Source organism: Pristis pectinata, chromosome 31, assembly GCF_009764475.1.
Source record: "Pristis pectinata isolate sPriPec2 chromosome 31, sPriPec2.1.pri, whole genome shotgun sequence".
Classification (NCBI taxonomy): Eukaryota; Metazoa; Chordata; class Chondrichthyes; order Rhinopristiformes; family Pristidae; genus Pristis; species Pristis pectinata.
In genome coordinates, this window is record NC_067435.1 from 13,327,982 (window position 1) to 13,344,900 (window position 16,919).

The 16,919-nt window shown below is 41.5% G+C and overlaps 1 protein-coding gene across 1 annotated transcript in view; it reads right to left on the minus strand.

The window, feature by feature from the left end:
* The window catches only part of icam3 (intercellular adhesion molecule 3), a 75,218-nt gene extending 63,741 nt beyond the window's left edge, over positions 1–11,477 (minus strand). The window contains exon 1 of the mRNA XM_052041926.1: positions 11,215–11,477. The gene's annotated coding sequence lies outside the window, so the exon portion shown is untranslated. The remainder of the gene's footprint in view (positions 1–11,214) is intronic.
* Between the last annotated feature and the right edge of the window lie 5,442 nt (positions 11,478–16,919).

Below are 16,919 nucleotides of genomic sequence, written 5' to 3' on the forward strand. Positions count from 1 at the left end.
ACTCTGTCTACCCTATCTAAGCCTTTCATGATTTTATAAGTCTCTATAAGTTCACTCCTCAGCCTCCTATGTTCCAGTGAGAATAAACCCACCCTATCAAATATCTCCTTATCAGTAAAACCCTTCAATCCAGGCAACATCCTAGTGAATCTCTTTTGCACTCTTTCTATTTTCCACTCTTTCTATTTTCCACACCTCAGCTCTCACCCCTCACCTCCTCCACAGAGCAAACATAATTCTCCTGGTCCTCTCCTTCCACCCCACCAACAAGGCACCCTTCACAATTTTCACTGGCTTCAATGAAACTCCAACAGTATAGAGTCATACAGCATGGAAACAAGCCCCTCAGCCCATCAACTCCATGCCCCAATCATCCATTTACACTGATCCCATTTCATTCTTCCCAAGTTCTCAAACACAGACACATCTTTCCCTCCCCTCTGCTTTCATCGTCCACTCATCTATCTCCACCAATCACTCACCTTACAGCACTTTCATAGGCAACTGCAACAGGTGCAATCTTTTCACACTTCTATTCCCTAGCTAGAGACTTAAATAGTCCTTCCAAGTAAGCAATGATGCACTGGCACTTCTTCCATTTGCATGTACTATATTTGATCATCACCATGTGGTCTGCTGCACATTGGAGAAACCAAACACAGACTGGGTGACCTGTTTGCAGACTGCCTGCATTCACTCAGCAGGAGAATTTTAGAACTTCCTGTGGCTTGCTGATTTAATTCTCCATCGCATTCCCATTCTGACCTTTCTGTCTGTGGCCTCTTGCACTATTGTTATGAGGCCCAACGTAGGTTTGGCCACATCTTCTGTCTGGGCACATTGCAGCCTTCCAGACTTAATATTGAATTCCTCAATTTAAAGTAAGTTGCTTTTGCTGTCCGTACCAGAACTGGCCATTTCTGCTCTAAGTCATCCATCTGTGATACTGGCTCAGTTTTTCCCTCTCCATTAGCACAGCCCAACCTGTGGGGCATGCCGCACACCCTGCATTCAAAACTTTTATGTTCTTTTGCTTGTTCTTCATTCTCTAAACACCCTGATATCAGAACATATGTTCATTTTCTCTCTCTCATTAACGGGACTTATTAACCCATTGACCGGTTGAGCTCTGCTATTTATCCCCATGGCTTTCCCTTATCAAATATATTCCCTTTGTCCTATTCATTCCTCCACCCTCTCTGCAATTTAAAACTAACTTGTTTTCTCTCGTCTCAGTTTAGACAAAGGGTCTTTTACCTGAAATGTTAACTTTATTTCTCTTGCCACAGGTGCTGCCTCACCTGCTGAGTGTTTCCAGCATTTCCTGGTTTTGTTTCAGAACAGGTAGATGAGCTGGGTAGGAGCGCATACAAGATCCTTGCCTTCACTGGTCAAGCTGCAAAAAACATTTGACCTCTATGCCACTCGGTGTATTGTGTCCATGGTTGACATAAGAGAACTATTGAGACTAATGTCACTTCTAGATCCACAGCCAACACAGAGGTCAAATATGAACTGTAGAAAACACTAGTTAGGCCACAACTAGAGGACTGTGTATCATTTACAAGATTGTTACCAGGGCTAGAGAAGTTTAGTTATGAGGAGACACTAGCTAGGTTGGATTGGTTTTATTGGAACAAGGAAGATTGGGGGAGTTTTAAACAATGTAAAGCTATAAGGCTAGATAGCATGAACAAGAAGGATCTATTCCTTAGCAGAAGAAGCAACAAGTGGGAGCATGGATATAATGTAACTGGTGGATTTGGAGGAGAATTGAGGATTTTCTTTCACGGAATGAATGGTTGGGATCTGGAACTCTGTACCAAAGGAGTAGCGGAGGGCAGAAACCCATATGACATTTAAAATAATATCTGGATGACCATTTGATATGCTGAAACCTACAAGGCTGTTGACCTAGAAGTGACATTAGTCTCAATAGTTCTCTTATGTCAAGCATGGACACAATACACTGAGTGGCAGCCTTCTATACTGTAACTTGTTATAATTCTGTGAACATTCTTATTGGTAACTACTTCAATTTCAGTGAAGAGGAACTGGTATCTTTGGCTACTGGGATTTGCCAGCATTGTTGGCTTCCTGAGGGTACAGGCAGTTATTCATCTTTCACCAACAGGAAAGGCATTCTGTCCCGTGTGTGTGTCCTTGTAGATCACCAGATGAATTTCCTCATGGTCTGTGCCATGTTACCAGGACGCACACAAGTTCATCATGAATGAATTAGCATTGCCGAGCATTTTGGTGGCTGCCACTGCCCTGAGGGATACACCCTGGGGGTCAAGATGGGAAACTAAGATCAGGTGGGAGAGCCCAGATGGCAATAATCCTTTGGACGCTGTTTTACGGGTCCATCAGCATTAGTAAATCAGTTGATGATTGAATTATGAAATTGCTTGTTAAGTTTGTTTTCAGTGGTATACAACTCATCCTGGTATATTTTGTGAGAATATCAGATTGATTCCCACCCAATGCATGATTGTCTGGGAATTCTCAGATCTGAAGGAGACAATAGTTGCCACCTTCTGCCAGATTCTTCTTATGGTGGTTTTTTGATGACCCTGGCACACAACACCTCCAACCTAACACTTATCTGATTGATGAGAATGTCCAGATCTCTTTCACTAAACCTTAGGCACTCCCCCTTTCCTTGCAGTGCCTCTGTCATCCCTGGCAGCCCTAGCGTGTGGTACTGGTGTCTGACAGCCATGAGGACGATGCTCAGTTCCTGTTCTCGCCTGTTTCTAGAAGTAAACCACCCTAACTCTGTTTCAAATGCCTTTTGGAATTATCTATGGAATTCCTTGAAATCAGAATCACCAGAGCAGCAGTCACGAGGGAGACCAGTCTAAAAAATCATCACTGGTGGCAAGGAAAAAGGAGTTTGTAAATTATAGATAAATTGTAAAAGAAATATGAACAGAAATTGATAGACGTCGGCAGGTTAGGCAGAACCAGTTTATGGGTTTCAGATACCTGATTTTTCATCAAGAATAGAAAATGTTGGAGGTAAATGGGTTTTATCATATAGAGAACGTGCAGAGAGGCAAAAAGAAGAAATGGGAAGAGAGGCCTTAACTGCTATCCACAGATGCATAAAAATATGAGAAACAGAAGCAGGAGTAGGTTATTCAGCTCCTTCTGTCCGCTCTGCTATTCAATTAGATCATGGCTAATCTTTTATCTCGTTGCAGCTTTCCTGCATTAATCCGATATCCCTCGATCCCCATGTAAAAACCTATTTACCTCTTTCTTGAATGCATTCAGTGACTAAGCCTCCTTACCCTTCTTGGGTAGAGAATTCTAAACATTCACTACCTTCTGGGTGAATAAATTTCTGCCCATCAATATCTTGAATGGCCGACTGCTTATCTGGGGACTGTGACCCTGGTTTAGACACCCTGTAAAGTGCCATAAGATCCAGACTGTCTTTGTTCAATAAGCCCATCACTACAAGAATGGTTGAACTTGGCTGTATTCCCTCAGTCGTAAGTTTGTCCTTCCTTAGGTTGGGAGACCAGACCTGTACACAATGTTCCAGGTGTGATCTCACCAGGGGCCTATATAATTGTAGCAAGATGTCTTGTACTCAATTCCTTTTGCAATAAGGAACAACGTACTAATTGCCATCCTTATTACTTACTGTAACTTTCTGTGATTTATATACAAGGACACCAGGTCTCATTCAATACCAAACCTTTCAAACTCTCACTATTTAATAACTACCTCACACCTTCTTCTACTAAAATGAATGACCTCTCATTTATCCACATTATATTCCATCTGACATGATCTTGCCCAATCATTTAACCTGTCTATATCTCCTGTATGCTTATCTCCATCCTTACCACACTGCTACCCATCTTTCAATCATAAGCAGACTTGGATATATTCCACTTGATCCCCTCAACCAAATCTTTGCTATAGATTGTATACAGCTGGGGCCCCTCCACCAATTCACCCCACTAATCACAGTCTCCCAACCCAAGAATGACCATGCAATCCTATTCTCTATTTTCTATCCATTATCCAATCCTCAATCCATGTCAGTATAATGACCACAATCCTGTGCACCCAATCATTTCTTCTGCTGGACTTTCTAAAAGTCCAAATAAACTATATATACTGGCATTGTCTTATCTATTCTTCAAGTTACAATCTCAAAAATCTTTAACAGGTTTGTTAGACATGACTTTCCTTTCTTAGATCCACATTGATGGACCCACTCCTACTATTATATTCAAAGTTCCCTGTTGCTACAGTCTTGGCAGAGTAAGATATTTCTCCAATAGAAAGGAGTCTAAGACAATTAGAGACTAGGCTTTACTGCACACTCACAGGCAGACAGACAGACACACACACACACACACACACACACACACACACACACACACACACACACACACACACACACACAGAAACACAGAATACGTACAAATGTACTCTGACCACCCACTCACCTTGAACAATCTTGCAAACATTCTTTTCTTCAGCCCTGTCCTTCATCCCTCACCCTGATCCACCCCCTCATTCTCTTTACTTCTGACCCCCTTTCCCCAACTGCCTCCCTCAGTCTCCCAACTTCCTTGGTTTCTGTCCCTCTTAGCTCCCACCCCCCTTGCTCACCTCCTCCTCTCTGAATTCCTACACACCCATTACAACTCCATCCACTCTCCATTCTCCAGCTGCACGCTGCTTGCTCTCTTAAGATGGAGGCTGCCCACGGACTGCTGTAGCTCACCCTTCCTAATTGCTGATTGTCCAGCCTCCACCCTCCCCCTTGGCCACACCTTGGCAGCCATGTCACCAAAGCCTGCAACCCAGAACCCCCAGGATTCTCCCCCAGAAAACCTCAGAAGAATATTCATCTGCCACCTGAAGCTGCCCAATGTCAGCAGAGAACAGCCTTCTGCTGCAGCCAGGTGGGGGGTGGCGCAAAGTTGATGGGGAAGTGAGAGACGATAAGGAAATAAGTGGCAGAAGTGGGCCTGGAATCCTCCAAGAGCTGGCATAGACTCACGGGAAAAATGGCCTTCATCTCTGTAGTAAGGAAATATGGACATATAGAATATTAATGATAAACAAATGCAGGCTCAAAAATAGTCTAGGGTTAAGCATGTGTTACACATAACGGCCAGCAGAAGGAGCTGCTGCACCATAATTTCTTCTCACTGATGATGGTTCCAACCCCCACCACCATCCTACTACACACACACACACACACACACTAGTTCCAATGCCCTTCTCCTCGGCTCTGTGAGGTAAAAACTCTCCACCTTCATTGATCCCTTGCTGATTGTGGCTGTATTTCAAAACCAGGACCACTGACAACAGGTTGGTCAGCCTCCACAGGAAGGGGAACAATAATGGAATGGTCATTTAGGGAAGTTTGTGGCCAGTGAGCTGCCTGATTTTAAGAACTTACCAAAGATTTTGATTTAAATTGGCAAGGTCTCTGTGAAATCACTCTTTTAAAGAGGTGCACACAATCATCTCTGTTGGCTGAAGTCTTTGCAAGAAAATAGACAGGAGGATAGTGGAATTCCTCAAGTTACCATTGAGAACGAGAAGGTATTAGATGAGCAGGCTTAAAGATGGATGAATTCCAGAACCTGATGAAATATATCCCAGGCTGCAAAGGGAGGTAAGGGAGGAAATTTCTGGAGCTTTGAGGGAAATTTTGAAATCTTCTCTGGCCACAGAAGAGGTGCCAGATGACTGGGGGACAATGAACGTGATACTTTTATTCAAGAAGGGTAGCAGAGACAGCCAGGTAATTACAGGTTGATGAGTCTAACATCAATGGTAGGGATTTTTTTATTATTGTTATTGGAATTACTGTTATTGTTGTTACTGCTATTTGAAAAAAATTCTCAAGTGCAGGATTAATCTGCATTTAGAGCAGCAGAGATTAATCAGGGATAATCAGTGTGGTGTTGTTAAGGGGATATCATGTCTAAATAATATAATTAAACTTTTTAAGGAGGTGACTGTGTCAGCAAAGGTAATGTGGTTGATAGAGTCTCCATGGACGTTAGTAAAACCTTTGACAATGACCCACGTGGATGTCTTGTGCATAAGGTAGGAGCCCATATGGAATCCAAGGTAATTTGGCAAATTGGATCTGAAATTGATTTGGTGTTAGGAAGCAAGGGGTGATGGTCAAGGTTGTTTTTGCAATTGGAAGCCTGTGACCAGCGGTGTACCACAGGGATAAGTCTTGGGACCCTTACTGTTATATTAATTAACAATGTGGATGTTAATATGGAAGGTATGATTAGTAAGTTCACACATGACACAAAGGTTGATGGTGTTTGTGATATTAAGTTTTCAGGTTTGGAGCTATATTAATCAGTTGATAAGGATGGGTAGAGAAATGGCAGATGGAATTTAATCCTGAAAGTTGTGAGGTTATACGTTTTGGGAGGGCTACAGTAAAACTCCGTTAATCTACTATTAATCATCCAGAAATTCCAAAGGTTCAGCATCTAGCTCACTAGGTAATGTTTCCCAATTCCTCTGAGTCTCACTGGTCCCCACTTTCCTCCAAGACTCACCATCTCTGCTTTTCCCTGAGATTCACTGGTCCCCACTCTTCCCCAACCCGCAACAGTCCCTGCACCCCCCTCCCAAGTTTCATTTGTCCCTGCTTTTCCCCCATGACTCATTGTCCCCACTCTCCCTTGTGAGACAACGTTCCCAGTGCTGCCCTTAGACCCACTGGTCGCCCGCACTCTCCCTATACTTACTGAATCTCCAGTTCCCGTGCAGCCTTCACGTTCACCGGGGCCCCAGTTCCCACGCACCCCTAAAACTTACTGGGTTCACTGGATAATTTATTAAATATTATAAATCATTTTAAAATACTTAATGTATATTGGGGAATTAACATCCAATAATAAAAAATCTGCCAGTCCAGCACCGCCAATGTTTTGCGTACCAGATTATCAGGCAAGAATGTGGATGATGAATGAATGGTCGGACCGTAGGAAGTACAGAGGAATAAAGGGATCTTGGTGTACATGTCCAAAGATCCCTGAAGGTGGCAGCACCGATTGATAAAAGTAAAATGGATACTTACTGTCATTGGCTGGAGCACAGAATACAAAAGCAGGAAGGTTATCGTACAACTATGTGAAACATTAATTAGGCCATAGCTGGAATACTGTGTGCAGTTTTGGTCATCGCACTATAGAAAGAATGTTATTGTCCTGCATGGGGTGTGGAGGATGTTCACTGGAGTGTTGCCTGGGGTGGAGCATTTCAGCCATGAGGAGAGACTGAATATGCTGGGTTTGTTTGCCCTGAGGTGGGCCTGACTGAGGTATACAGAATTATGTGGGGCACAGATGGGGTAAATATTGAGAAACATTTCCCCTTAGCAGAGACATCTAAAACCAGAAGTGTAGGATTGAAGTTCGGAAATTTAAAGGGGATTTGAAGAAGAGGTTTTTCACCCAGAGAGTGTTTGAAATTGGAAGACACGTTGAGGGGATGGTGACTGCAGAGGCTCTCACAATATTTAACAAGTGTCTAGATGAGCACTTGAAATGGCAAGACGTAGCAAGTAATGAGCCAAGTACCGGAAAATCAAATTAGTGTAGATGGTTACTTCATGGCTGGCATAGACATGATAGGATGAAGGGCCTGTTTCCATGCTGTATGACTCTGATTATATTAATACTCTCAATCTGAACAAATAATTTGAGTGTCTGCCCAGAGCATTAGGTATATCAGTCACAGCAGAAGGGAAAAGCCCGCCAACGGTATTCCAATTCACCCTCTTATTTCTCAAATTCACACAAGACATGTGCAACATCCTTGTGACAATGGAATACCTTTACAGTGGTATACTTGTTGATCTGGTGCTTGACTGCATTCTGATTCATCAATTGTCCCAAAGCAATTTACTAGCCTAGAGTATCATTCCAAGTTATTACAAAGAGTTGCCTCTCGCAGCTTCGGGGCTTTACAGCCAACGAAGTACTTTTGAAGTGTGGTCATTTCCATAATATAGTATATACAGCAACCAATGCTGGCACCTACAGACAGAAAGGCAGTAATGACCAAATAATCTATTTATAAATGATGACACAAGAAATTCTGCAGACATTGGAATCTGGAGCAATACACAAAAAATGCTGGAGGAACTCAGCAGGTCAGGCAGCATCTATGGAGGGAAATAAACAGTCGATGTTTCGGGCCAAGATGCTTCATCAGGACTCATAACGTCCTGATAAGGATAAATGATGTTGGGTAAGTGATTGATTGGATAATCAAGAAAAATCCCTTGCTCTTCTTTAAATGCCATAGGATCTCCATTAAATGTCTCATTCAAAAGATGGTGCAAGACTCCTTCAGTGATTCACCTGTGTCTGATAAGGGAAATTAAAGATCACATGAAGTCCAAAGAAGAGGCTGAAAAGCTGCCAGAAATACCAGTAGACCTGAGAACTGGGAGCATTTTAGAACTCAGCAAAAGAGGACCAAAGATTGATAATGAATGGCAAAATAGACTATGAGAATAAATTGGCAAGAACCATAAACATAGACTGGAAGAGCCTTTATGGTTACATGAAAAGCTAAAGATTAGAGAGGGAAAGTATAAGCCCCTTATCAGCAGAGACAGCAGAATTTACAATAAGGAATAAGGGAATGTCAGGGGAATTAAACAATTACTTTGCATCTATCCAGCATCTGCAGTCCTTTGTTTCTCTACTTTGCATCTATCTTCACAGAAGACACAACACAAAACCTGCTAATATATAAGAGAATCAAGGGTCTAGCAACATTGTCAAAACTGAATCATTAGTCAAAATGTAGTACTAGAGACGTTAATGTGCCTTGAAAGCTGATAAATCCCAACGTTCCAATGATCTACATCTCAGAATTTTGAAAAATGCAACTTTAGAGAAAATGTTCCAGAGTTCAGTGGATTCCAGAATTTTTCCTATGGATCGGAGGGTGGCAAATATGACCTTTTATTTAAGAAAGGAGGGAGAGAGAAAACAGGAAACTACTGACCTGTTAACCTGGCATCAGTGGTAGGGAAAATGCTACAATCTATAATGAAGGATATAATAACAGAACACATAGAAAAGAATAATTAGATTAAGCAGATGCAAGATTGATTTCTGAAAGGAAAATCATGTTTGACTAATCATGTTTGTATTTTAGATGTCCAGTGCCTGCAGCTTGACTAATCTGCTGCAGGCACTGGACATCTAAAATACAAACAGAAAATGCTGGAAATATTCAGCAGGTCAGAGCCACTGGTGTACCTTCTTCATGATTGCATCAATGTGTTGGGCCCAGGATAGATCCTCTGAGATGTGGACACCCAGGAACTTGAAGATGCTCACCCTTTCCACCGCTGACCCCTCAATGAGGACTGGTGTGTGCTCTCTTGACTTCCCCTTCCTGAAGTCCACAATCAATTTCTTGGTCTTGCTGACGTTGAGTGTGAGGTTGTTGTTGTGACACCACTCAACCAGCCGATCTATCTCACTCCTGTACACCTCCTTGTTGCCATCTGAGATTCTGCCAACAACAGTGGTGTCATCGGCGAATTTATAGACGGCGTTTGAGCTGTGCCTAGCCACACATTCATGAGTGTAAAGAGAGTAGAGCAGTGGGCTAAGCACGCATCCTTGAGGTGGGCCTGTGTTGATTGTCAGCAAGAAGAAGGTGTTACTACCAATCCACACTGACTGTGGTCTCCCGATAAGGAAGTCAAGCATCCAATTGCAGAAGGAGGTACAGAGGCCCAGATTTTGAAGCTTGTTGGTTAGTACTGAGGGGATGATGGTGTTGAACACTGAGCTGTAATCGATAAACAGCAGCCTGACGTATGCATTGCTGTTGTCTAGGTGCTCCAAAGCCGAGTGAGGAGCCAGAGAGATTTTAATGATTTGTTCACCTACAACCCAAAATCCTTTCGGCAATTTTGATTCTGTTCTTCCTATCAAATGCATCAGCTTACATTTATCAATGTTACACTACATTTGTCACCTAGATGGCTCATCTTGCAGGTTTTATGTAATGGCCCTATCTGCCAACTAACGCTATCTCTTTGACAGAGAAACAAAACAAGGACAAAGCTCTAAAAATGTTGAAGCAGTTATGTATATGACAAATGGCAAGCAAGACAGTATTGAGCTTAAGTAAACACTCAGCTTGTCAGGCAACATCTGTGAAAAGAGAAATAGAGTATGTTTCAAGTCCAAAAACCATTATCAGAACATTCTGGCGAAAGGTTTCAGACTTGAAATGTCATCTCTGTTTCTCTTTCCATAGGTGCTGCCTAACCTGCTGAATGCTTCCAGCATTTTCTGTTTTTAATTTCAGATGCCCAGCATCTGCAGTTTATTTTTCCAATTTTCATTTATAGTTTTGAGCTTTGTTGTTGATGTTGAGGTCTCATTTAATAAGTTACAGAGTTGCAAAGCCAGAAGAACTTCTTGCTGTTGCAGAGGAACTGATACTTCCTGTAGCTGCAGACAGCGTAAGTAGAGAATAGTAATTCAAATTAGTGCCATTATCAAACAACATCGTGTCTCATCGAGTAATAACACGGCATGTAAAGTCTTAGCTTGATTAGTGAATTGTATCATTAGCAATTGTACTTTGCTATATAATAGACAAATTTACAAACAAGATAAGTTTCTGACTGAGTACAGAATATTCACTAAGATTAAGGAGGATGTTCTTGTCAGTTGCTGTTGACCAGAGCAACAACTAAGGAGATTTTCCAGTTGCTTCATAAGTCAATATGATCACAGTTGTGTGCTCTAAACAAGTTCGGAGCAAAGTCACTGAACAGCAGGCACAATGGATCTGGTAACATGTCAGATCGAAACAGTTGGTCTTATTTCAATAAAGCATATCATTAAACAGATTGTGTCAAAAATATACTGACCCAATTAAAGAACAGTACTAACCCAGAAAATTATTTCTTCTACAAAATGGATTAGGCAGCAATCACATTGATTTGCTTCACAGAATGGCTGTCATGTGGCATGGTTTTGATACCTCATCTTTTACTTATAATGACACAGAACAAAGCCATTTGGCCTATTGGGTCCATGCTGGCTCCTGGGGAGGAATCCAGTTAGTCCCATCCCCTACCTCCCTTCAGTTACCTGTACCCTGCAACTTATTGCCTTTTGTAAGTGTCCCTTTGATTCTTTTGTCACTTACCTACACCAAGGGGTAATTCACAGTAGCCAAGTACCAACGTGTCTTTGGTTCTGGAGAGGAAACCAGATCACCTGGGGGAAACCCACAAGGTCGCTGAGAGAATGTGCAAGCTCCGCGCAGACAGCATCTGAGACACGTCCTTTAAACTTCATTCTCTCTCTCGCTCTCTCTCGCTCTCTCTCGCTCTCTCTCGCTCTCTCGCTCTGCACGACAGAGCCTTGGCTTCCCAGCAGAGCTACTTATCAGATATAGTCTCTTGCTACGTGAGCTAAATGTAGCTGTCACCTGGGGGAAACCCACAAGGTCGCTGAGAGAATGTGCAAGCTCCGCGCAGACAGCATCTGAGACACGTCCTTTAAACTTCATTCTCTCTCTCTCTCTCTCTCTCTCTCTCTCTCGCTCTCTCTCGCTCTCTCTCTCTGCACGACAGAGCCTTGGCTTCCCAGCAGAGCTACTTATCAGATATAGTCTCTTGCTACGTGAGCTAAATGTAGCTGCTCAGGGGCTGGAGGTACAAATGCCTGGGTGTCTCTGGAGAGGGAGTTCACTTGAAGCATTCTGCAACCAGTGGATGGAATATTTAAATTTAAATTTTGTTTCTTCTTTAAATAAAGTTATTTTCAAACAAAAAAAACACGTAAGAACATCTTCAAAAACAAAATTGAATCCAAGGTAAGAAATTTGACTTTTGCACAAAAATACACTGAACTCTTCACAAATTTACATGAAATCTTGATAACAAATTAACTGGAGTTGCTAAGGAAGCAGCTGAATCTGGTACCCTTTCACAAACATTCTCGCAAGTCTCAGATATCATAACTGTTGGCAGATTCAGGACTGATTTTAAACAAAAGTGGTTCACTGAGTTTCAGTCCTCCGAGTCTGTTAAGGCTCTGATACTCTAATGCTGCTACCTACCTGCTTGAAAGTGGATTTTGGTCATTCACTGAAATGGAAGCAATCACTGGCGTCTTTGTGTGGAAAATAACAAAATTACCAACTAACATTCCATGCATTATCTGCTAAGCTCAAACAAAGTGTGTAGGATCATTCCAGACAGTTTGATGAAACTATTGTCTTAGGTCCATATTTTTAAATTTGGTGCAATGCTTGGGCATTATTGGGGTTATAGTTATAAAGCTGTGTGCTGGTTGGGGTACATGGGTAGCTTGGAAGAGGGTAAAGGGGGAAACTTCTGCTCCACGTTCCAGTGTTTCTAACCATGAGTGTACTTTTAATAACGAAGGCTCCTACATGATAAGGCCTTGATACATTGCACCAGATGCTGCTGTTTAGTTTGAAAATGGCTGCCTTCATTGAAGAATGTCCCATTATTCCTATCAGATTGAGTGATTGCACAAGAAACCCACAGATACTGCAAATGTAAAGGTTATGAGCAATTTGAGAGGATGATAATGGAAACTTATTTCCACTGATCAGTGAATCAGCAACAAGATGTATAAAGATGAGTATTGGTGGAAGAAGCATAAGGAAGGGGGAAGGAAATGGTTAAAATATGAAATATCCTGTAACCATAGCTGAATCAATTGCACCATTCAAAATGACCTGCTAATGTTTTGATCTTTTCTACAAAATAGTTGTTCATACACTGTCATATATGGAGACCTGGTGTTTGTGCTCAAATGGAATATTAGTCAGCAGTCAAACAGAGAATCTTTGTACAGAGAATTCTTGTCACTACATTGACATACTTCAATAAATTAAGTGCTACCCTGTGATCTCCCAACCTTATGTAAATCGCATATATCCTCTATCAAGCCACGGTTCGGTTATAGACCAACAGAACTCCCTGCCCAACTGCACCATGGGAGTACTTTCACCAACAGTTCAAGAAGACAGCTAAATACCACCTTTCCAAGAGCAGCAGGGGATGAGCACTAATGTCCACACCATGTAAAAATGTATTTAAAAAAAAGAAAAATTTCATTTAGGCAGATAAATGGATCACATTTGCAAAAAACAGGATATTTACAGAAATCACAAATGTAACTAATATTGGTGTTAGAATCAATAAATATGTTTCTTTGCCTCCATACCAGGCTTTTTGATGGAATCTCTCTGCACCATCATTAAGTCACTGAATTGTATATAATTTGTTCAATTTTAATTGATTGTACTTTGAATTTAATACTGTTCAAGGTGATACTCCAATTTCCTTTGGTGAAATAGTGGTTAGCACTGCTTTCTCCAAGCTCCAAAGACCTGGATTCATTCATGACTTCTGGTGCTATCTCTGTGGAGTTGGTACATTTTCCTGTGACTTCATGGGCTTCCCTTGGGTGTTCCAATTTCCTCCTACTTGCCAAAAGATTCCTGATTGGCAGGTTAAGGAGGGAAAAGGCAGTCAATGTAAGAGGGAAAATGGCTTTAGTGTAGATGGGTGTTTGACTGTGAGTGGGAACATGGTGTGCTGAAGGTCTTGTTTCTGTGCTGTATGACTATATCCCAGAACTAGGGACATTACAATAGTAGTCAGTTAAACTTTCAGAATATTCAGTTGGAATTATTTACACACAGTAAACATTAAACATAAACATTTAAAGCAAATGCACATTAAGCAATTGCACAAGGCATTTGTAATTGAGTGGAGTAGTTTGATCCGCTGATCAGTTCCAAGCACATTGAAAGATCCATGATTGGCCTCCATTCAGATACAAGGGCTGTGAGCAGTCCACTCACATCAAGGCCTTTGGTATTCCAATGGATATATTGGGCTAATCACTGAAGTGGCAAGCAGTAACTGAACAACCTCGGTGATCAGTAGAAAAAACTCAATAAATAACCCTTTCCACATGGAAGACACAAAGACAGGTAGAAAAGAGGACATAAGGAGGCTACAGAGGGATATAGATACGTTAAGTAAGTGGTAAGAATCTGGCAAATGGAATATAATGTGAACAAATGCGAAATTGTCAATATTAGCAGGAAAAATACAAAAGTATATTATCTAAATGATGAAAGATTGCAGAACTCTGAGGTACAGAAGGATCTGGGTGTCCTAGTGCATGATTCACAAAAGGCTAGTATGTAGGTAAAGCAAATAATTAGGCTAACAGAATGTTCCTGTTTATTGGTGGGGCGAACTTAATACAAAAGTAGAGAGGTAGCTCTTTAGTTATAGAGGATATTGGTGAGACCACATCTGGAGTACTGTGTAAGGTACTGGTCTCCTTACTTAAGGAAGTAAGTATCCATTGGAAGCAGTTTAGAGAAGGTTTATCAATCTAATACTTGGAATGGGTAGGTTGTCGAATGAGGAAAGGTTGCACAGATTAGACTTGAAACATGTAAGATCCTGAGAAGTCTTGACAGAATTTGGAGACAATGTTTCTTCATGTGGGAGAATCTAGAGCTAGGGGCTATTATTTAACAAGAGGTGAAGCTAAGTGTTTTCTCTAAGGGAGTCAGGTGTGTTTGGAATCCTCTTTCTGAAAGGTCGGTGGGAGCAGATTCTTTGAATATTTTTAAGGCAAGAGGTAGACGCATTCTTGATAAGCAAGTGGATGAAAGATTACTGTGGTTATACTGGAATGCAGAGTTAAGATCATAATCAGATCAGTTGTAACCTTACTCAGTGGCAGTGTAGACATAAGAGGCTGAGTGGCCTATAACCTGATTCTAATTTATATGTTTGAATTTCCTGGGGTTTTCCGTCATCAGTTTGTATGCCAATCAGCTGTTACTAATGGGTAGATGGAATGTCTACCAAGGCATGACAGGAAGGCAAGGAAAACCTTCTCTTTCTTTTGCTACATGGCATAAGATAATCATGCAGTAAAGAACAATAACTGCACGGAGAAAGCAACAACTGGGGATTGAAATAGAAACAGAAAATGCTAGAAATACTCAGCAGGTCAGGCCACATCTGTGGAAAGAGAAACAGAGCTATCATTTCACATTGTGGACCTTGAAAGTGAGTGGAGTTGAAGGAGAAGTTGTTCAATGTGAGAGCAAGTTCAGTCAGGCATATGGTGAGTGAGAGTGTTGGTGGAGGGAAACTGGTTGGTTTGCTCCAGGAAGAAGTAGATAGCCCTGAACTTGGGATTAAAGCAAATTGGTCTAGGGTAGGCCAAGGAATAATGAGATGAATGATCTCTAGCTTGCTCAGATTTCTTTCATTCACCCACAAAGATCCATCAGACTGTGGCTAGAATTAAGCCCCATTATTAGAAGACAGTAGAGGGAGCTATACTTGGTGGAAACTGTCCTAGGAGTGCTTGATGGAAAATTGTAGAGGAATTGTGTGATGTGTACTCTGTCCTAGGAGTGTTGTTTTTTTCAGAGAGCATAGGAAGCAGAACATGTTGTGATTAAGTTACTGGACTTGCAAACAAAATTCTAGACACTGATTCAGGGACATGAATTTGAGTCCCAATATTGGACCAAGGGAAATTAAATTCATTTAATTAAGTAAATCTGGAATTTAATTTTTTATAAAGTGCTAGTCTTAGTAACAGTAGCCATGAAACTATTGGATTGTTATAAAAACCCTTCTTATTCACTAATGTCCTCCAAATAAGAAAATTTGATTTGGCATCCATACATGCACAGGGATGGCAATGTGACCCAACACCCAACCCACTAATGTCGTCAATTAGGGATGGACAATGAATACCACACATTCACATCCTGTGAATGAATAAAAACAAAATACAGAGAAAGCTTTACTTCTTTAACCCATGATATGCCTGTCTTGAGAGTGTTTAATGGGAAAGACTGAAGGGAGCTTGTATCTGACCCTATACAGTACTTGCTCTGGAAAGTTTAGTGGGATCATTACTCTGCATCTGACACCTATAGTACTTGTCCTGAATGTGTCTTCAGGGACAATGTAGAGGGACCTGTACAACTAACCTATGCTGGGCCATCCCTGGGAGTGTCGGAACGGAAATGGAGTTTGGCACTGTAGCCAACTCTGCACTGGCTGTGTTTTATAGGACAGTACAGAGAAAGCTTTATACTATCTACTCTGTGCTGTATCTATCATGGGAGTGTTTAATGGGACAGTAAAATAGAAGCCATACCCAGTATCTAACCATGCTGACCCTACCTTGCGTGTGATTTATGGGACAGTGTATAGGAAGATTTACTCTCTATCCAAGGCCTGCTTATATGGTCCTGGGATTGTATGATGGGATGTACCAGAGTGAGCTTTACTCTGTATCTAAACTGGTGCCCCAAAAAGGATGCAGAAACCCTCATTAATCTACATGTGGATCTGGAAAGAGCAGGAAACTCCACTGCAGAGTGTAGTGAGCCCTTCAGCTGTACCAGTCTATACAGAATTATTTCATTATCCTGGATCCTAAGCCATGCTTCCCCATGATTGCCAGATGGCTGGGATTTGCTGATGCTTTACACCATGTCTAAGGCAGATTCTGCGCCCAGATCTCTGATAATTGTCTGGAAATGGCACAGGCTGATTAGGAGGAATTTTTTGAAAGCAAACAGCTGAAGTAAATGCTGGTGCACTGTGAAAGTAGTCCCATGACTGCATCATGAGTTAGAAGGTACCCAGTATGATTTTGTCAGGATAAGTTGATACTTGTTTGTTTGGGTTGCCTTCACGGCTGCTTTACCAGCAAATCTTTACTCAGTATAAGTATGACTACAGCAGCATTTGTTTAAAAAATTGTGAATTAAGATGTCAGAATCAATGACTGTAAACATCACAGACTCCATCA